Source organism: Juglans regia, chromosome 11 (assembly GCF_001411555.2).
Source record: "Juglans regia cultivar Chandler chromosome 11, Walnut 2.0, whole genome shotgun sequence".
NCBI classification, from domain to species: Eukaryota; Viridiplantae; Streptophyta; class Magnoliopsida; order Fagales; family Juglandaceae; genus Juglans; species Juglans regia.
In genome coordinates, this window is record NC_049911.1 from 7,130,905 (window position 1) to 7,153,242 (window position 22,338).

A 22,338-nucleotide genomic window follows, 5' to 3' on the forward strand; every position below is an offset into this window, starting at 1 on the left:
TATATATATATATATATATATATATATATATGTTTTTCTATGCTTTTGATGACGATGTGATCTGCATCGTTCTCCCTTTTTGGTTTTTGTAAGATCATAATAAAGATGAAATTGCTCGTACCTGCTTGAGATAAAATATTATTAGTATTCAACAATTTTCACCAAAAATCAGCTTTTGTTCCCAAATCCAAAAGCAACATTTTTCTTATATAACTAATTGTATCAAAATCGAATTGAGCTTCACAGTTTTGGACTTTCACCATCATTTTTGAAAAAACCCTCTAGTTGCTGATCTAGTTAGCTGTGCTTAATGTTCCAATGGTTATCTTGAAAAAAATAAATTCCATTTTATTGACTTTCTTTTGGGGTGATATTTAATGGAAGGGCAAGGAAAAAATGGTATCCTTGGTCCAAATGTGTTCGCCGACTTTGGAGGGGGTTTGGGTCTTAGAGAGTTCGTGGATGTGCAACAATCTCTTCATATGAAATTTGCTTGGCGCCTGTTGACTATGGACAATTTGTGGACTCGATTTTTCAAAGCAAAAACATGGTTACCTTTCCCTTGCAAAAAATACGCCGGCTTGTTCAAGGTTCTGGAAATCGGTGATAGAGTTCTTCCAGATGTTTGTGATAATATTAGTTGGAGAATTAGAGAAGGCACGACATCTTTTTGGTTTGATCGGTGTCTTGCATCTGGGCCATTATGCTTGCGTGCTACAGTGATTGCTAATCGTTTTCTTCAAATTAAGGATTGCTGGAATGACTCTGGTTGGGACCTGGAAGTGTTGGAGGAGTTGGTGGGAATTGAGGTGATGGGGAATATTCTTTGTTCCTTTTCTGCAAAGATGGAAGGGGAAGATGTTATCATATGGAAGCTGATGTCGGATGGGGTTCTCTCTTCAGCGAGTGCATGGGAGGTGATACGTTTGAAACAAGAGAAAGTTCCAGGTATGGAGTGGATTTGGCATAAACTTTTGTCGAAAATAATTTCATTATGTATGTGACTTGCTTTCAATGCTTGTCGGTGGACTCTAGAGTGCAGAACTGTGGCGTGCAATTGGCTTCTAGATGTGATTGTTGCACTCTAGAGTCTACACTCTCTTGAACATGGTCTTTGTTCGAGTGAGATCGTGACTCAGGTTTGGGAAAGAGTTGCTGTTGTGATGGGTCTTCCCTTTATGTTTGCGGGAACTTGGTGGGGACTTGTACTTCACTGGTTTTCTTTTGCAAAGAAATCATCTCAAAGGGGTATTCTGATTGGTCTGATGTCGACTCTTATCACTTGGCGTCTGTGGCATCACAGTTGCAAGGTGCGCATGGAAGGAGTAAATGAATGGGTGGAAGGGGTGTGGCGATCTCTTAGAGTTTGGCTCTGGAAATTGGTAGCGGAACAAGCTAAGTGTGGTTCCGTATCTCCTATTGACGAATAGGTGCTCACTGGGTTGGATATTCCTCTGGTTTTGATTCAAAGATGCAGGCCACGTTTAGTTGCATTGAGCAAGCCATCTCTTGGATGTGTGAAGCTGAATGTTGATGGGAGTTGCAGGGATAATCCGGGTTTTGTGGGTGAAGCGGTGTGATTCAAGATGAATTTGGTAATGTTAAAGGTGCCTTCACAGCTTGCTTTGGCTAGGGAACGAATAATGAGGCCGAACTTCGTGCTCTCCATGCGGGAGTGGTTTTTTGTAAATATTTGGGTTTCTTTAATCTGGAAAATGATTGTGATTCTAAAATAGTAGTTGACTGGATTCTTTCTTGTAATTGTACGGTTTGGTACCTTTGGAAATTTTGGGAGGAGACGGTTAAGGCCATCCAGGGTGTCCACTTCACTATTAGACATCATATATGGAAGCAAATCAAGTTGCAGATTTTTTGGCTCCGCAAGGTGAAGCTGCAGATATGAGGATGAGGGGTTACTCCCTAGGCATTTGAGGGGTATTCTCCGGATTGATAAAATTGGCTTACGACCTTAATTTGTTTATGTTTTGGTGTTATTGGTTTGATTGGCTATTGTTATTTTGTGTAAGGTTTTCCTTCACCATAAGTGAGGGTTTTTTCTCAATAAAGTTTTGGAGGTGCCGTCCTCCTTAAAAAAAAAAAAGAAAGCTATAGTACCTTGTATTTATGCATTTTATATGTTAGGTCTTTCATGGGCTTGGATGGTCTGGGCTGGCCTGTGACACCTTATTAATATTTGAGCACCTATACAACCGATGCCATGGCCTGTTTTTTATAGGATTGATAGGAAATGGCATTAAGATTTTATTTAATTGTTATGGTCATGTTCCGTAAAACACAGCCGGTATTTTTATCACTTTGCGTTAATATTTTTGGCTGTCGTAAATATATTGTTTTTGTATTATGTCCCAAGTTTTAGATCTAGAATAAGAGAGGGATATATATTATATACACAAAATAAACTCCACAGTATTTATTGATTAAATAAATATTGTAAAACCTATTATGTTGATCCATCTCTGGACTCCCTTCTACCATATGACTATGAATTTCGGCATGTAATCCTTAATTTATATATGTGCCATGGTAGGAATTAAAACCATGTTATTACATTCCACTATTTCATATGCACGGGCCTTGTTTGATAGTGTACAAAGAGAACTATTATATGTGTGTTTGGTTATGTATTTGCTGTGTTTGATTATTTATTATATTGTTTTTGGTGGTCTTTATTACTCAATAACAGATGGAAGAAGATTCTGTGAGTTGTAATATCAGTACAACCCAAAGAGTTGGTGGTGACTCCTATTCTATTCCAGTGGATGTGGAGGAGCATGAGAGTCTTCCAACCCCTTCATCAACATATACACAACACTCTACCCATTCCATCCCACATTTACCTAAGAAATTCAAAAAAACACCTAGTAACCAATCGGTGGTTTGAGAATACCTTACTAAAGTGCAATCTATTGACCACGATAACCCAAAAGCTTAGTGCGGCAAATGAAAAGATCAGTGGGAGGATGATTTGCTTGGATGTTCCTACTAGATAAAATTCTACATACTTGATGTTAAGTACCGCTGAAAAATATAAACAAGCCTTTGAACAATATGTGTTTATGGATGAGCAATTCGTGAACCCCACTAGTGATGATTGGAAAAATGCACGAATTTTTGTAGAGTTACTGAAAAGTTTTTATGATGTTACATTGAACATTTCTAGTTCTTTGTATGTGACGGCTAATGTATATCTTGAGCAACTTTGCACAATTGAAGATGCATTAAATGATATGTGCTTGAGTAATGATATTATCACTAGTACTATGGGCATAAATATGAGAAGTAAGTATGACAAGTATTGGGGCAGTACAAATAGGTTCAACTTGATGATATATGTTGCTTTTGTGCTTGATCCACGATATAAAATGATGGCAATGATAGAGTGAGTTGGTGGATAAGATAGAGGACAATGTTAAACTTATTTTAGGCCTCTTCATCGAGCAATATAACACATTTTGTGTGGCTAGTGGGGAGAGTTCTAATGTGGCTCAAGAGAGGCCAAGCAGTACTAATACAAATATTGGCAATGAGTCGGCACCGCCTTCGACTAAATTTCGGATCATGTTCACCAAATACCTTGAGGAGCAGGGTATTATGGAGTTTAGATCAGAGCTAGAGAGGTATTTGTCTGAGGCGTGTGTAAAAGACTTGCTCGGTTTTGATATCTTAGATTGGTGGAGAGTTAATGCTGCCAATTATCCTGTCCTTGCTGAGGTAGCATGTGCTGTGTTAACCACCCCCATTTCCATTGTTGCCTCAGAGTCTGCATTCAGTCCTGGAGGACGCATATTTGATTCTTTTAGGAGTTCATTGTCTCCAGAAACTATCGAATCCCTCATTTGCATCCAAAATTGGTTACGGACCAAACTAGTCGACATTCAAGAGTTAGAAGAATACATATAGTCAATGGACTTTGAAGGTAAGTTTAAAACTTGAAATATTTTTTTTAATATCTATCTAACTCAGTTTTTAATATTTTTTTGATGATTATGTAGCTTCATCTTCAACCGAGACTGTTGTGAGTCTCCCTTCCCATTCATGCTGAAAAATTTAGAATCTGTTACGAGAGAATATGTTCTTCTTCAATGGAGGTATTGGTATTATACATGGAATGTCTACGTTTTGTTATATATATTTTGTTATAATAACTTAGTTTGAGTTTTATATTTTAAATCACTATCTTCTTACTGCTTTGAAAAGAGACTGATATTTGAACTTTGCATTTTCTCAGCTAAGGTTGCGGTTGAACTTGCAAATGCTGAGCTTATCCAAGTTGTTGTGCTATTACATCCTTCACTTGTCACTGTCGATGATATCAAGTGTATGAATTCCAGTGCTCAAATATTCAAGAAATATGTGTTTGTTCACTAGATCATTAATCTGCAATTTCAAAACTTATTTTCTGTTCTCATGCCAATAAATTTTAGCACTTCTAATACTCTAAAATGAGTTCAAGGGGGCGTTTATTTGCTATTGTACTACCAATATACAAGCTATTGGCCTAGATTCTAGATAATCATTTCTTATGCATTTGTGGTATTCCACTCTGAAATTGCTTGCAAATGAATCATCGCTAACTTCATCTGATCACACATGAATCTGAATGGGCACTAGTGCAAGGAACAACGAAAGAGTGAGAAGGGGCATTATTTTGAAAAATAAAATTGCTTGTTTCATACTTTTGTTATAATAACTCAGTTTATTATATGTTTTGTTATAACCTTAGCTGAGATGTATGTTTTAATGTGACAAACAGGGGATGTAGCTTTGCCTGGTGGGAAATTCGAGAAAGGAGATGCATATGACGCAGATGAAGGTTCTTCAATACACATATATCAGCTGTGGAGGAATGCATTGATTGAGACACATTATGTATTGGCTCTCTGTAATCCACTTTTGATATGTAATTTTCATATATTGTAATTTTGTGTTTTGTAGTGTAATGTATAAATACCAATAATGTAATATGTAGTGAATTTCATTATGTGTTGCATGCATTTTACATGACAAATATTGAACTTCTTTTTTTTAGATGCATTTAGTTAAAAAGGTAATTAGTTGTTTTGTATATATAAAAAAAATGTTTTTCAACATTTTTCTTGAAAAATTTGTAATAGAATATAGACTTTTAGATTAAAAAAAAAACTCAGGTATCGCCTAAAACCTAGATTTTCAAATTGTAAAAATTCGGATTCATCCAGGTTCCGGCCCGAATTTGAAACCCAGGTTCCGGGTTGGGTATACCCGGGTACCCGATTCGAAACCTGGATGAACAGTCCTATTTACTTCATCATTTCTCGTGTGTTAGAGTTGACAACCCTCACGATCAATAGTTCTTCCCAGAGCAACCAGCTTAAGAATCGAACTTCAAGAATGGGTCATGACCATGTTCACCGTCAACCATATATTCTGACGTTGCCATCCATCCTTAACCTTTGTGGTATCATCCTCATCATTATATGGTCAGTTTATTAACCCCATTACATGTAGTCATACATCTCTCTCTCTCTCTCTCTCTCTCTCTCACTAACCTTTGCCTTACCTTTCACTTTTTAAAATAAACAATCGTGCACAACAGTCATGTAGTTCTAAAATCATAAAGTATCTATCATAATACATTGAGTTCATATAAGAAAGGACTCTCAAAGGAGGGCTTATACACATACATATATACTTTTGAAAAATATTCTCTCTCTCTCTCTCTCTCTCTCTCTCTCTATATATATATATATATATACACACATACACATACTTTTGAAAAAAAAATATTTTCATATGGTTTACTATAAATGATGTATTTATACACTAATCGCATCAGTAAATAACAAAAAATTTAGACCCAAGTTTGTAATGCACATTTTAAGAAACAGATGAAAGTTCCTAATCTTTTTTTTTTTTTTTGAAAAACTTGATCTTGAAACAGCAAGTTTCAACTTAAAAGTACTATGGTTCCATAGAAGACATAGATATAATGTTGTGTAGGATATATATTGTGAAATTTGAGCCAATGACATCGTAATTAATGAGAATTTCAAGTAAAAAAGTCATAAAAAAGAATATTATGGAATAAGATCATGATAAGCCTGCCTGAGAAAAAACAAATCTGAGAAAAAAAGATCATAAGCCTAATCATGAATCAGAATTACTTTGTAATTGAGTCCCAACTCTTAATTCCTTCAACTTTCTTTTATTATATCGAGTTTAATTGGTGTTTGGTTTGGAGGGGGCCGATTTGGTCGAATATTGAAAAGGGAAAGTTGAGTTATGTTGGGTTGGTTTTCAGCGTTACAAGAAAACAATTTCCATCACGGTTATGCCCGAACCTCCAAATCTGAAGGATTCTGTGTGCGCTCATGCGCCGCTTTAGCTATACAAAAAATGGTTGCCCTAGTGACTAGACATAAAGGAAATCTGTGACCCCTTGCATGTGACACTATCGTTTTGGGAATACGACGGCCATACTCGTCTTAGAAATTAACATCATCTTCATCCATTAGACCCATGCATCATATCTTTTAGACTATATGACAAAGTTTGGTCTGGGAATGGGATGGGGTCGTATTAATCTCTATCCTCTAAAACAATGGCTTTGTACAAAGGAGGAAACATGTTGGATTGAGAGAGCATCTCAACTCAACTCTTCTCATCTGATCATTAAAACTTTCTCAAACTCCCACACAAAATACAATAAACAATTCAAAATTCTCAAATCTAAAAACAAGAATAATATTCTAACAATATTTTATTCAACTTTCAACTTTCATCTCATCTCAACTCACTATCCAAACCTCCCCATAACAAAATTCCAAGATCTCGTTAGTTTCTCAACAAATTGGAGTGTATGGTGCAAGTCTAATGTCGCTCCTTGCGATGACTCTAAAAATTGGCCTACATGGTGCAAGTCTAATGCCATAAAAATAATAATGTCTTCCCTAATACTAATTGATTTGAGGTGGGTTGACAGATCTCGGTCCACCAAATGTTATAAGAACTAGATTTTATGAGTTTGAGACGTAAAAGCGTCATCGTGGATGAGGGATTGTTGGGATTAGGGCTGCAACCCGACCAAACTGCATAGTATCTGGGACCGACCCGACCCGTAGTGCATGCCAGGTTGGTCCGTTCTGACCCGCTGAAAGTTGGGTCCGATGAGCACCTCTCTTCTTCATCTTTTTTTTTTTTTTTTAATGTTCTTATTTTTCAAAGATGGCAGTGTATCATCAGACAGAAAATTTGCAGGCTCTAGATTTCTTCTTTTCAACGAGAGTTCAGAATTTATGCGGATGCAAACAAGGCTAGCAACTTATGCCTTTGTCTAATCAAGCAAACTCGATACACCGATGCAAGAATGGTTCTTGAAGATGTACTGCAGGATAAACTGTCAGGGTCCTCGGATTCCAAGTCAAGAAAACGTGCAGAGGAGCTACTGCAGGAGCTAGAGCAATACCAATCTCAACTATCTTCTTCGAGTCTGTCATCAATATTAAGTATAGAAGATGATTTCAAGGAGGGGGTTGAACAGTTGATGAACAATTGGGCACCAATCAGATCAAGGAGACTGCCCATCTTTTAAGAGATCTCTCCATTTAGGAATCAGTTAGCTTGTTGATTCTTTTTTTTCTTTTTAGTTTTTCCCCTCTTCGTTTGTGAGAATTTGTGTGCGAGCGTCAGGATGGTGGATAGATTCACTTGGATCAGGAGACGTGAGCCTTTGAAAGTAGCTGTATATTTTTCTTCACCTATCAAGAAATATAAACCAATGACGGGCTAGTTCTCGGGCAAGACTTCCTATCACAGATTGCTGAAGAAGATGAAGATATGCAGAGAAGACAGGTTAAAACCAACATTTGACGGGTTCGACTCGCAAATACATTTGGCCTGCATTTTATCGGTAGGGTCGGGTCGGATTATTCGGACGGGACGGGTCCACGGGTTTTCTGCCCAGGCCTAGTTGGGATATATTCACAATGCCACATATAATGTCTTTAGCTTATTCATGATAAATAGTAGACTATTCATTTATGAACCAACTGAGTTCAAGATAGACATTTTTGTCCATCGATGTGTTCGGAGTATGAAAAACCACTCTGGACTTAAAAAGTACCATGCAAACTTCTAATCACTTCTAATCAATTATGCAAGGGTACTTTTGCAGAGTATTTGAACATAATTATGTAAGATATTGTAGTTATTCTTAATGCAATATATTAATTTTGTATTTTGAAGTACAAAATATAAAATCTCAGTAATCTGAGGGTGAAAAATGTATCTATCATTTTTTCCAATGACCCATCACCATACATTGAAGTTTTGAAAATCATGCTAAGTTTGAGTGTCGGGCTTCTACTAATCTAAACTTGAGCTCAACAAGTGTGTGTTAAATGGCTTCTTATATTAAATGCATGCATTCTGATTATTTTTCTTAAAAATTAAGGTTATTTAGTTCCCTATTACAAGCATGCCATTTAAATTACAAGCATGCCATTTAAATATTTTTTATGTAGACTTTTGTTATTTGCAATTTTCGTTGTGTCAACATACTAATGTTATAGGATCCCAATAAATAATGCTACTTTCTCTTTATTTACTATCCGCTCATTATCTCATGATGAAATGTTGAGAAGATTATAAATATAAAGATGATTTACCCCAATTACTTACAAAGAAAAATTATTCTCAACAGACACTATTCACCACCCCACACACTATGAAAAACATCCTCATATCCTATGAAAAACACTACCCCACACCTTATGAAAAAGTTATAGGTTTAGGGTGTGAGAGTAAATAATGGCTGATGCATAATAAATCTCTCTTATAAAATATAAAAATAAAACTATCTATTAATGTATTGTTTTATCTTTTAAATGTGTTATATCTCTATATCCTCCACGTTTATGATATAGAGTAGTGCTAGGTACAAATTCAAAATAAACAAGTTTCCGTCCAAGCCTTTTGTAAAAATATGGGTCCTATTAAAAAAGAAAAGTTTTTTTTTTTTTTACACATTTTCATGGTGTGATCCACTTTTTTAAAAATAGACTGCGAGACTTGTCTATTTGAGACTTATACAAATCATTTTTATATGATATATCTTAGTAGAATTTGAGTTTGCAACTAGAGATTTTTTTTAATAAGAAATATATATTTATATTTATACATAGTTTAATACTAGTGACAATTCATTCTTTTTTTCCTGAGTGTGAAAATCTGTGTAGTGAGTAATTCAATCAATCATATACCGTCTGTCCCGAGGCATCAATAAACAAAAATGTGGCAGATTGAGTTGTCTAAATAAACCACCATTTGATCTCACATATATTACAATGAACAGAGACTTGTGTCAGAAATTAGTGTGCCAGATAGCCTCATCGCCCTCCCCACAGGGTTGGTGCACCTCCTCCATTCTTTCCACTGATTTGCAAATGCCACTGCAGCTCAAGTCAAAGGATGCAGCACAAGGATTTCCTGCTTGAGCCTTCCACTCGCAATCAGGGGGCATCGCACAACAGAGGCTCCGGTCATCAATGTGCTCAACATCAAGGCCGATAAACCAAGAACCCAAAGAGACATCTTCATTTGCATATTTACGAAGTATGTGCCGATTAACTGAAATATATGTAGCCAAATCCTTGGAGAGCGCATATATTTAGGGCTGTGCAAAAAAGGCCTTGGCCCAATCCGTCCGTCAAAACCGACTTGGTCCACCTGAATAAAAACGGGTTCATCGGGTCAAAGTTTAATACCGGGTTTTAAACAATCAACCCGTCGAACCCATCAAAACCAAAAAGCTTCTCTTCTAAAACCAACCCATCGAAACCGAAAGGCGAAAAGCACGTCTCTTGTGAAACGCATCGAAACCGCAAAAGGCTAAAAGTCTTCTGCCCACTGCGGAAACCCTAGTCACCATCGCCGTCGTCGTTCTCTGACTTCGAGCTTCCAGGACTCCGTTCCACTGCCTTGTTTCAAGGTTATCTCTTTGTCTCTCGGCTCTCTCTATTTCGTTTCTCTCTCTATTTTTTTTCTGTCACTCATGTAGAATATAAAAGTTTGCTTTCGTTATTTCTGGTAATCTCTCTCTCTCTCTCTCTCTCTCTCTCTCTCTAAGATCTAACTTTGTCTCCATGTTTCATTCTGAGTCATTGTCTCTCTCGAGCGTTTCGTTGTATTGATTTTTGCTATATTTCTTGATGATATTTGCCATTTGGGAGAGTTGCTAATTTTTCTTTGGGGCCGATTGCATGCACAAAAATGGACCGATTGCTATTTTCTCTGGGCGGCTGGGGTGAAATGTCACCTTTACGCGAAATCATGTGGGATCTCTATGTTTCCTTATCAGATTTTGGCTTAGCAAATATGAATTCCTGTATATTCTTTTGTCTGGGGATGATCTAAGCTTCTTCAATGTCTTCGATATCTGTACAGAGAGACCCAGATTGTATTTTGGCTTAGTAGTTACCTTTTTTTTTGTACGTTTATGAGCTTTCTGGGTTATTCTGCTTTGCGGGTACCTTTTGTTTTCTACTGTGGCTGTGAAGAATCACGGAGCTGGTTCTTTGTGTGGGGCTTGTCCAGAATTTGGAGAATTATGAGCAATCTTTGAGAAGGGGTAGAAGTGGATATGGGTACAATTTATTGTTCTTATTTTCAATAGATTGTTGCTCATCACTAATATTTTTATTTTTATTTTTTTATTTACAGTATCATGAGGACAAAACTCGAATAAAAGATGCAGTGAAGTTGGGAAAGGTATGATGTATCATTTTGTTGTTGTTTATAGGTGATATTTTATTAGGTAAATAATACTCAGTTAATCTTCAGATCCTGTTGTCATCTTCATGGGTACTTGAAGACTTCAAGTCTGCTATTTCAAAGGATTTTTCTCCACCAATATCAGATGTCAACTTAAAGGTATGAATTTCACTTTCAATTGTTGATTATTCTTTATATTGTATGGTTGCCTGCTTCCAACAGGTTCTGGGTAGTAATCCTATTAAACTATGGTTTAAGAGGCCTTTACTAGTGACTTGGCAGCCTCTCCCCCTTCTGGACATTTAAAGTTTAATATTGATGGGTCTGCTCTTGGAAATCCTAGTATGGCAGGATGTGATGTTGTGCTGAGGAATGCGGATAGCGAGCTTATGTTTGCATTTACACTTTATTTGTGAAATGGAACTAACACACTGGCAGAGTTGATGGCATTGAAACAAGGTTTGTTATATTGTTTACAGCTAGACTATTGAAATATTCTCTTTGAAACTGATCAGCTATTGTTGTTCAATGGTTTCATAATCCCACTTCTCCACCATTGCGATATTTTCATATTTGGGAGGACATTCTTGGATTCCAACAAGTGTTAGATTATTCTATACAACATTCTTATCAAGAGGGTAATTTTGTGGTAGATCATCTTGCAAAGGTAGGAGCTTCGGCCATCTTAGTATATTCTTCGGCCATATTAGGATATTTTATGAGAATGCCTCGATTCAGTCACTTTTATCTGATAGCATGTTAGTATTTGTTCTATTGTTTTGTAGATTTCAACTGCAATTAGTACAGAGTATATATATAGTTTTTTCAAGGCCTTGGTTTTGTTGGGATTTTTTGTACCCCCCAAACTTTACTTATAAGAGGTATTCATCTGCCAAAAGTGAGGGTTGTCAATAATATGGGGGCATTACATTTTTCTTTTTTAAAAAGACATTGTTTTGATTATATTCTCTCTATCTCCCCCTTTATGCTCTGCATGCCAGACGCATGCACTCAAGGAAAACCCAAAAATATGTAGAATGGAGCTTAATTGCCATAATGTTGGCAATATGTTTTACTCTCCCAATTCGAGCATGCTCCTCACATATCAGGACTGCAGGAATACCCCATGCGCGCCTATGATCATGCTCCTCACTAATGTTGGCCTCACACAAGTGACCGGAGACCTACTAACATGCCTCTTCCATCTCTTTATCTTCTCTTCCAACATTGCCCAGCAGGGCTGATTAGCTAGGTCCTATATGTGCCTTTTCTACCCTCTCAAATGCTCAAAGAAAATCGCAATCGCTGCTTCCGCTCTCTGTCGCCAATCAGACACGTGTTGCCTCTCCTTGTCTCTTCATAGTCTCTTTACTAACAATATTCATTGAATTTGCAACAATTCTATGGGGGTGGCCGATGTTGGTCACCCCTTAAGGGCTTAGATTGAGCAGCTCAAGGGCGGCCCAAACTTTATTCTACATTAAAGTATTAGTAATAGGGTATTTTGACATTGATTCAGCACAAAATCATTTCTATTCTTCACTTTTTCTCCCACACACAGTAATCTTTGCCAGAGGTAGAAACCTTTTGAGGGAATGAGGTTTCCAAGATCCATCTTTGGTGCAATCTTCATGATGATCTTGTCATCAATCCCAACTACATATAAATCACCATCAGATGCTAGTATGCTCACAATGCTTCTGGTATTGATCCCATTCCTCGACCTAATTGCAGTCAATTTGCTTATTTCCTCCTTTAAACCCCAATCAAAGAAATGACCATAGAACTGCAAAGCATAAAACAAATTCTTTCAGTCAACAAAGTTGGTATGATACCATGATGAATTATTAACCATCTTCATAGCAAAAAATTATAGGAATAAATAGGATGAAAATTACAATCGTTGGGGTGCCAGGATGAGTTAGAATGTAAGCATATCCCTGCATGACTTTATCAGAGGGGAATGGCCAAATATTTTGAGTAACCCTGTGTCATGGTTGTTAATAAATGTCACAGCACTTTCTGGGTTTATTCCAATCAATCCTGGTGGCTTTCCGTTGGAGTCCTTTAACCTCCATAACTCCCCTTCCACAACTGCTTTCAGAATCCCTTTGGTTGTGAAATCAAATGCAGTGACAGCCCCACCTGCAGACCCAACCCATTCAGCTAGAGCACCACGATGTGCATCTTGGTTAGGGTTAGGTTTCCCACCATCTCCATAAGCAAGAGAATTCCAGTTTTCCCCTACTGCAAAATCTGGCTTGGTTTGTTCCATATAATATTTTATAATACTAGGGGCATAGCCCTTCACAAAATCAAATCGCCACCCATCATATCCAATCTCAGTCTTGAGCCAATTCATCCATTCTGACAACTCTTTCTGTACCTGTGGATTACAATGATTAATGTCAGGAGCAGGGTCATAGCCCTCTCCACTGTCAGGATTCCCAGTACCATCCGAATAGGCTATGTCATTCTTGCAAATGAAGGATGGACCCCAGTCTGGCATCTTGCTTCCTAGCAGTTCTATGATTTATCACTATGTCAGCAACAACTTTAATCCCCTTCTCATGTAGAGCCCCAATCAGTACTTTCAGTTCATCCTTAGATCCATATTTTGAGGCATCAAGATCATATAGCCTTCTCGGCAAGTATCCTAGAATATAACGATTTTAGATTGAGCATCTCTTAGCTACTCTATTGGAAAAAAACCAAGCATAGGGTCATATAGATGATAAAAAAAAACATTTAATTTTTGGCTGTCAGTATCTCAACATCTTATTTATATGCACGTCGTTTTTCTTTGCATGTTACTTTAAAAATCATACTTCCATGAGAATCAGATATAAGTCACAAAGCATATTGGAAAACCTTCAAGTAGGCTAACCCAAAAGCAATTAACCCAACCGACAACCCAAATTAAGACCACATACTTTATTTTCTATCTAGAAAAATAGATTGAGACAACTAAGCATGGCATCATTTGTAACAATATGTGATCAAATAAACCTGGGCCAAAAAAGTGAGGCCAAACTCGGGCCATTTATGAAATGAACTTGGCAAGAACAAGAAATTGGAGATACCCTGGGGAGCAACAGGTTGAGAGGGAGGAGGAAGCCAGACATGAGTGATTTCAGCATTAGCTAAATCAGGAACAGAGTTCTTCAGTGAATTGTACCATCCTCCTTTATTACTCGATTCCCAATTGAAACCCTATCAGACCATACGACTGTAAACAATTATTATGATGCATGAATGCAAATATATGGAAAATACCAAAAAAGAAAGAAAATGGGTTGCATGCCATGCCTGAAATAGCAAGGTCGGGGCCGTGAATGAGTGATATAGAGATCAGATAAAGAGGCAGAGGAAAGTTTTAAGATTCATATTGTTTCGTTGGAGTTGGAGGCCTCTGTCTGGTTTGGAATTCTGCTGGGTGATCCACTGGGTGCTGAAATTACACGCGTGATGCTCTGGACGTCAAGGGAAGACATTAAAGAAATAAAGACAAGAAAAATCAAGTAAATAAGATCATGGAAGAATGAGCAAATATTGGCAAAGAAATTCGAAGGAAGAGAATGCGAGACTATAAATTTTTCGACTTTGAATATAGTGCAAGCAATTTTGTTCATAAGTCTCACTTTTTTGGGCTTTCATACCTTACTCCTGTCTTTTCCTAAACGAAATATCCACCGCGTCTTCGTCTTCATCGTCTTCTTTCTTATCAAAACAGCCAGAATGTTTGACGTTTGCAAAGGAGTATTAGAAGTGAGACTAGGTGAAGAGGGTCAAAGTTTCACACGTGTTATCTTCAGTGATAAGAACTAGCAATTGTTTTATGAAGGGATAAGAATTTAATCCAATGGTTTATTTGACAAAAATACAAACCATACAATAACTTATTTTTGGGTGCATGGATTGACACAAAAATCTATTCCAGATTATGTAGCAAAAACCACAAGGATTCAATGATGAAATTGCACTTTCAAATTTGGTGGCAATTGGCAAAGAAGATCATGCAACTTTAGGTGTCAGTCAAGGTCAAGGTCTTCACATCATTTATTATTTAGGAAAGGTTATGCATGACTTTGAAGATATAATATTATTAAAGACTTCGGTAATTTCTCATTTTTCTATTGGGAAATGATCTATAACAGTTTGAGTGTACAAATTCTACGTATTTATTTTGAAAAAAAGTGAATAAATTTAAAATTCATGAAGAAACTCTTTTTTTAAGGTGAGTCTCATGGTGTTTCAAATGGAGTGTGCGATGATTGAATACTCTAAAATTGTATATAATATTATTAATATAAGCAAGATGAAATATTAGATAAAATCTCTGCCAGTTCATGTTAGATACAGTAATCAAAATCTATAGCACAAGTACCAGATAACTGGTCCAAACAACCCAACCCAGAATCAAAATGCTACAGCTTTCTTTAGTCCAAAAACTCAAACCCCACAAATTTTCTGGAACCATCAAAACCACAAACTTTTTCCCGGCCCCATCCGGATGATATATTTGCGCTGTCGCATGCTAAAGTACTTATTTTCCATCCTCACCAAATTTCCAGTATTCTGGTTCATGGTATTTTATTCCTTTCTGTGACAGGACAGGTCCAGACTTCATGCAACCAATATAAACGCGTGGCTTTGATCTATGCCGGGCCAAGGTCGAACCAACCATACCAAGATTTATGTGCACATCATCATCAACTTCGATATAGAAGTCAGCATCCCACTTAGCGGCAGCTGTTGAAAAGTATATTTGAGTTTTTGAGGACAATTCGTGATATCCTTTAATATGATTCAGACGTAAGAAATACTTGTTTTGCTCATTTTCTGCATCAATAGCACGATCCAGTAGTATGCAAGAAGTATAAAGTGGAGGAAGAAAAATATTGTATTCACTCTAATGCTTGATTACATCACAGCACTTTGTATATATACAAGTGCACCCATAATTGATGGGATTACAAGAGTAATTGAAGGGCCCATAATTGATGGGATTGCACGACTAATTGAAGGGTAAAGAGGAAAGTATACAAGCTAAAGTCAAGGAAAGGATTAAAAAATCAGTTCTTCTAGGTACAAGCACATTTGTGTACCAATTGGGTACCGATGGCTGACGTGGGTCTTATTATATTAAAAAAAAACAAAACAAAATAAAACACGAAAGGCAGAGGAGAGGAGACATACACGGCCAGACCAGATATTACTGTAGAAGAAATCCAGACCACGCCCAAGTCAGTTGAAGCGGCTTGCAGGAGAAAATAGGAGAAATACAAGGAAGGCCAGACCAGATTGGAGCGGCTTGCAGGAGAAAATAGGACACGCCCAACTCATCCATTTCACCATCAGATCCCGTTCGTCAGGTAAACATTAACTCCGTTGGTGGGTGCCCCTGTCTGGATACCCGGAGGGCGGATTGGTGCCACCATAGTCCAATAAAAATCCAAACAAAAAACCAACAAACTTACAGATCAAAGCAAACATTACAAATCAGAAAAAATACAAATCCAACAAAAAATCAAAACAAAGTCATAAAATTACAGATAAAAAGAAACAAATAAACGAAGCCAAGTAATAATCGTGCACAGACCCACATGTCCTGGTCTCATGTCACAGATCTTTATAGCCATCGTCGTCATAGTGGATTGTTAAACTCGTAGACATGTCACTCATAGACACATTGGGTCTCTAACAAACAGACCCACGACGAAAACCGTGGTATTGAGTTATAGAGACCCACGACCATACTGTAGTCTTACCGTCGTAGACTACGGCTTGGCCATGAGTACCCACGATAATGGAGGGAACTGAGAAGTTGGTTTAAAAGAGGAGGAGAAGAAGGGAAATCTGGAGAAGAAAAAAGAGAGAGAAAACGATGGTGGCCATTGAGGCGAGGCGTGAAAGTCTCAAAGGAATGAGGAAAAGAGAAGGGGAGGGGGAGAGGGAGAAGAGAAAGGGGTAGGGGATGGCTGTTGGAAATAGGGGTGTGCAAAATTCAGAAAATTTCGACTCCGTCCGACTTCCGCTCCGACTCCGACTCCGACTTCGTCGGAGTCATCGAAATTCGAAGTCGGAATTTGGAGTAGCTCCAAATATCTATTCGGAGTCGGAGTCGGAGCTCCAAGAAGCTCTGACTCCAACTCCGAAATTTTTTTTACTGAACACTTGCGCTCGAGCGTGGTGTCGAGCGCAAGTCGAGCACAAGTTGTATTGAACATTGACTCGAGCGACATGTCGAGCGGAAGTCGAGCGAACCTCTCTGCTCGAGTGACATGTCGAGCAGAAGTCGAGCGAACCTCTCTGGAAGAGTTCTGCTCGAGCGACATGTCGAGCGAAAGTCGAGCGAACCTCTTCCAGAGAGGTTCGCTCGAGCGACATGTCGAGCGGAAGTCGAGCGAACCTCTCTGGAAGAGTTCCGCTCAAGCGCTACGTCGAGCGCACGTCGAGCTCCGATCTTATGTCGGAGCTCCTATAGGAGGTCGGAGCTCCGACCTCCGATCGGAGTCGGACTCCGACTCCAGTTCGGAGTCGGAGTCGGAGCTCCAATTTGGCTCCGACTCTTGTCGGAGTCGGAGTTCAGAAACGAACACTCCGACTCCATCGGAGTCGGAGCCCAGCCCTAGCTGGAAAGGTGATAAATGATAGTAAAGAGATTGAGAGAGAGAAAAGTGGTATTTATAGTTATGGTTTTGTGTTTTTAATTTATAATATTATGATTTATATTTATATTTGTATATATTTATATATATTAAAGGTCGGGTGGGCCCAACCCGGCACTTGTCCCTTGAATGTTGAAACTGGCGAATTAAAACTCATCCACCAGTGGAATGCAGGCGGGGTAGCAGCCCTACTCTCCATCGCATAGTAGGCTAAGGTGTTGAGTTTTACCCTTACCGATTTGCTCGGCTTAGCTCATTATCTTTTCATATCATTTTATCATCTCATCATCTTTTCATATCATTTATCATTACATCATCTTTTTATATCTTCATGATCTCATTACATCATCTTCATAACCATCAAGATTCATCTCATTACATCACCATACTCATCATCATCTCACCATTTATCATCTCATCATCTTTTCATACCATCATGATCTCATCACATCCTCATCTTCATGACTGTCAAGATCCATCTCGTTACATCCTCATCTTCATATCACCATGATCTAATCACATCCTCATTGCATCGTCTTTTCATATTATCATCATCATTAGTTTTGAGATCATCCTCATTAGCTTCATTATTGTTATAATTTTTTATTTTTGTTGTTGTATACTATTATTTTCCTCAATTTATTTTTAATATTTGCAAGAGATTTTGTGATAACAGGTTGTTAAGAGATGAAGTTATCTTGAAGTTATAAAATTACAGGTTTGATATATACCATTTATTGCTTTTATCCAATAGATTTCTATTTTTATAAAATTAAGATAAGTGTTGTAAAAATATTTGTATTGTTATTTGCATTCTCTATTCCTACCATTATTGGTGGTTTAGCTTGCAAACATCATATATATATAAATTATGTTGTCTCTTATTTGTGATTTGAGGGATAGACTAAATAATTGGAGAGAAATAGGCACAAGGGCTTTTACTTTCATTTTGCAAAGCATCCACTCTTCACTAGAGGTGTTGCATGCACCTGACCTCGCATGAATGAGAAGAGGGGGGAGGGGGGCTTAACTCCGTGGGTGGGTGCTCCCTTCTGGATACCTTGGGGGCAGATTGGTGCCCCCATAGTCCAATAAAAAAAAAAAAAAAAACCAACAAGCTTACTGATCGAAACAAAAAATCTTACAAATCTGAAAAAATACAAGTCCAACAAAAAATCAAAAGAAAGTCACAAAATTATAGATAAAACGAAAAAAATAAATGAAACAAACCAAGTAATAATCGTGCATAGACCCACATGCCGTGGTCTCTTGTCACAAATCTTTATAGCCCATCGTCATCATAGTGGATTGTTAAACTCGTAGACCCGTCACTCATAGTCACAGTGGGTCTCTAACATACAAAATCCTGATGAAAACCGTGGTATTGAGTTGTAGAGACCCACAACCAAACTGTGGTCTTAATGTCGTAGACTGCGGCTTGGCCATGAGTACCCACGATAATGGAGAGAACTGGGAAGCTGGTTTAAAATAGGTGGAGAAGAAGGGAAATATGGATGAGAAGAAAAAAGAGAGAGAATAGGGGATGGTGCATGGCCACTGAGGCATGAAGGTCTGAAAGGAATAAGGAAAAGAGAAGGGGGAGGGGGAGAAGAGAAAGGGGGAGGGGCATGGCCACTGGAAATGAGAGAAATGACAGTAGAGAGATTAAGAAAGTGAAAAAGTGGTATTTATAGTTAGGGTTTTGTGTTTTTAATATATATGGCCCAATTTGGCATCCGTCCCCTAGACTTTCAAACTGGTGAATTACAGCTCGTCCGCCTATGGAATGCATGCGAGGTAGTAGCCCTACTCTCTCCACCGCATAGTAGGCCAAGGTGTTGGGTTTTACTCTTACCTATTTGCTCAGTTTAACTCATTATTTTTTCATATCATTTATCATCTCAACATATTTTCATAACATTTACCATTTTATCATCTTTTCTTATCATTTTTCATTACATCATCTTTTTATATCTTCATGCTCTCATTACATCATCATCATAACCATGATGATTCATCTCATTACATCACCATACTTATCATCATCTCACCATTTATCATCTCATCATCATTTCATACCATCATGTTCTCATCACATCCTCATCTTCAGGGCTATCACGATCCATCTCGTTACATTCTCATCTTCATATCATCATGATCTCATCACATCATCATTGCATCATCTTTCATATCATTATCGTCATTAGTTTTGAGATCATCCTCATTAGTTTCATTATTGTTATCATTATTGATACTTGTTGTATACTATGATTTTCCTTAATTTATTTTTAATATTTACAGGAGATTTTGTGATGACAGATTGTTAAGAGATGCAGTTATCTCGAAGTTATAAAATTACAGGTTTGATATATACCATTTATTGCTTTTATCCAATAGATGTCTATTTTAATAAAATTAAGATAAGTGTTGTAAAAATATTTGTAATTTTTTTTGCATTCTCTATTGCTACCATTGTTGGTGGTTTACCTTGCAAACATCCTATATACATAAGCTATGTTGTCTCTCATTTGTGATTTGAGAGATAGGCTAAATAATTAGAGAGAAATAGGCACAATGCTTTTACTATCATTTTGCAAAGCATCCACTCTTCCCTAGAGGTGTTACATGCACTTGACCTCGCTTAGACAGGGGGAGGAGGGGGGGGGGGTGTTGGATTGGTGCTACCATCGTCAGACCACCCCATTCAACACTGCATTATTTACAAAAAAAAAAGGTCCAATAAAAATCCAAACAAAAACCAAAATACTTACAGGTAAACAAACAAACTTACAAATCAGAAAAATATCACAAATCCAACAAAAAACAAAAACAAACTGACAAAATTATAGATAAAACAAAACAAATAAACAAAACCAAGTAATAATCGTGCATAGACCCACATGCCGTGGTCTCGAGTCATAGATCTTTATAGCCCATGGTTGTCATAGTGGATTGTTAAACTTGCAGACTCGTGACTCATAGTCACATCGGGTCTCTAACATACAGACTTACGACGAAAATCGTGGTCTCAATTGATAGATCTTTATAGCCCATGGTTGTCGTAGATTGCGGCTTGGCCATGAGTACCCACGATAATGGAGAGAACTAAGAAGCTGGTTTAAAAGAGGTGGAGAAGAAGGAAAATATGGAGAAGAATAAAAAAGAGAGAGAAGAGGGGGATGGTGGCCATTGAGGCGTGACAATTTGAAAGGAAAAGAGAAGAGGGAGGGGAAGAAGAGAAATGGCCTCTGGAAAGGAGAGAAATGACAGCAGAGTGAAAAAGTGGTATTAATAGTTATGGTTTTGTGTTTTCAATATATATGATATTATGATATTTTTATTTTTATTTGTATATATTTATATACATTAAAGGTTGGGTGGGCCTTGGAATGCAAGGGAATTAAAGCTCGTCCAACAGGGGAATGCAAGCGTGGTAGCAGCCCTACTCTCCATCGCTTAGTAGGCTAAGGTGGTGAATTTTACCCTTATCGGTTTGCTCGGCTTAGCTCATTATCTTTTCATATCATTTATCATCTCATCATATTTTTATATCCTTTATCTCATCATCTTTTCATATCATTTATCATTACATCATCTTTTCATATCTTCATGATCTCATTACATCATCTTCATAACCATCACGATTCATCTCATTACATCACCATACTCATCACCATCTCACCATTTATCATCTCATCATCTTTTCATACCATCATGATCTCATCACATCCTCATCTCCATGACTATCACAATCCATCTCGTTACATCCTCATCTTCATATTATCACGATCTGATCACATCCTCATTGCATCATCTTTTCATACTATCATCATCATTAGTTTTGAGATCATCCTCATTAGCTTATTATTGTTATAATTAATGATATTTTTTGCTGTATACTATTATTTTCCTTAATTTATTTTCAATATTTGCAAGAGATTTTGTGATGACAGGTTGTTAAGAGAAGAAGTTATCTTGAAATTATAAAATTACAGGTTTGATATATTCCATTTATTGCTTTTATCCAATAGATTTCTATTTTAATAAAATTAAGATAAGTGTTGTAAAAATATTTGTATTGTTTTTTGCATTCTCCATTACTATCGTTGTTGGTGGTTTACCTTGCAAACATCATATATAAATAAACTATGTTGTCTCTTATTTGTGATTTGAGAGATAGGCAAAATAATTAGAGAGAAATAGGCACAGTGCTTTTACTATCATTTTGCAAAGCATCCACTCTTCACTAGTGGTGTTACATGTCCTTGACCTCGCATGCACGGGGAGAGGGGGTGGGGGGCTTAACTCCATGGGTGGGTGCCCCGTCTGGATACCCACCAGAGAGAGAGGGGCACCACATTTTTTTACAAAAAAATGTGCAATACAAATCCAAACAAAAACCAACAAACTTATAGATCAAAACAAACAAACTTACAATTCAGAAAAATATAACAAAACCAACAGAAAACCAAAACAAACTCACAAAATTACAGGTAAAACGAAAGAAATAAAAGAAAATAAGTTATAATCGTGGACAGACCCACATGCCGTGTTCTCTGGTCATAGAACTTTATAGTCCATGGTCGTCATAGTGGATTGTTAAACTTGCAGACTCCTCACTCATAGTCGCACTGGGTCTCTAACATAAAACCCACGACGAAAATCGTGGTAATGAGTCGTAGAGACCCACAACCAAACTGTGGTCTTACCGTCTTAGACTGTGGCTTGGCAATGAGTACCCACGATAATGGAGAGAACTGAGAAGCTGGTTTGAAAGAGGTGGAGAAGAAGAGAAATATGGATGAGAAGAAAAAAGAGAGAGATGAGGGGATGGTGGCCATTGAGGAGTGAAAGTCTGAAAGGAAAAGAGAAGGGGGAGGGGGAGAAGAGAAAATGG

The 22,338-nt window shown here is 37.5% G+C and overlaps 2 pseudogenes; both read right to left on the minus strand.

Annotated features, from left to right (window-relative positions):
• Positions 1-9,278: 9,278 nt before the first annotated feature.
• Positions 9,279-16,412, minus strand: LOC118349880 (annotated as a pseudogene).
• LOC108993532 lies at positions 11,889-14,349 on the minus strand (annotated as a pseudogene).
• Positions 16,413-22,338: the final 5,926 nt, after the last annotated feature.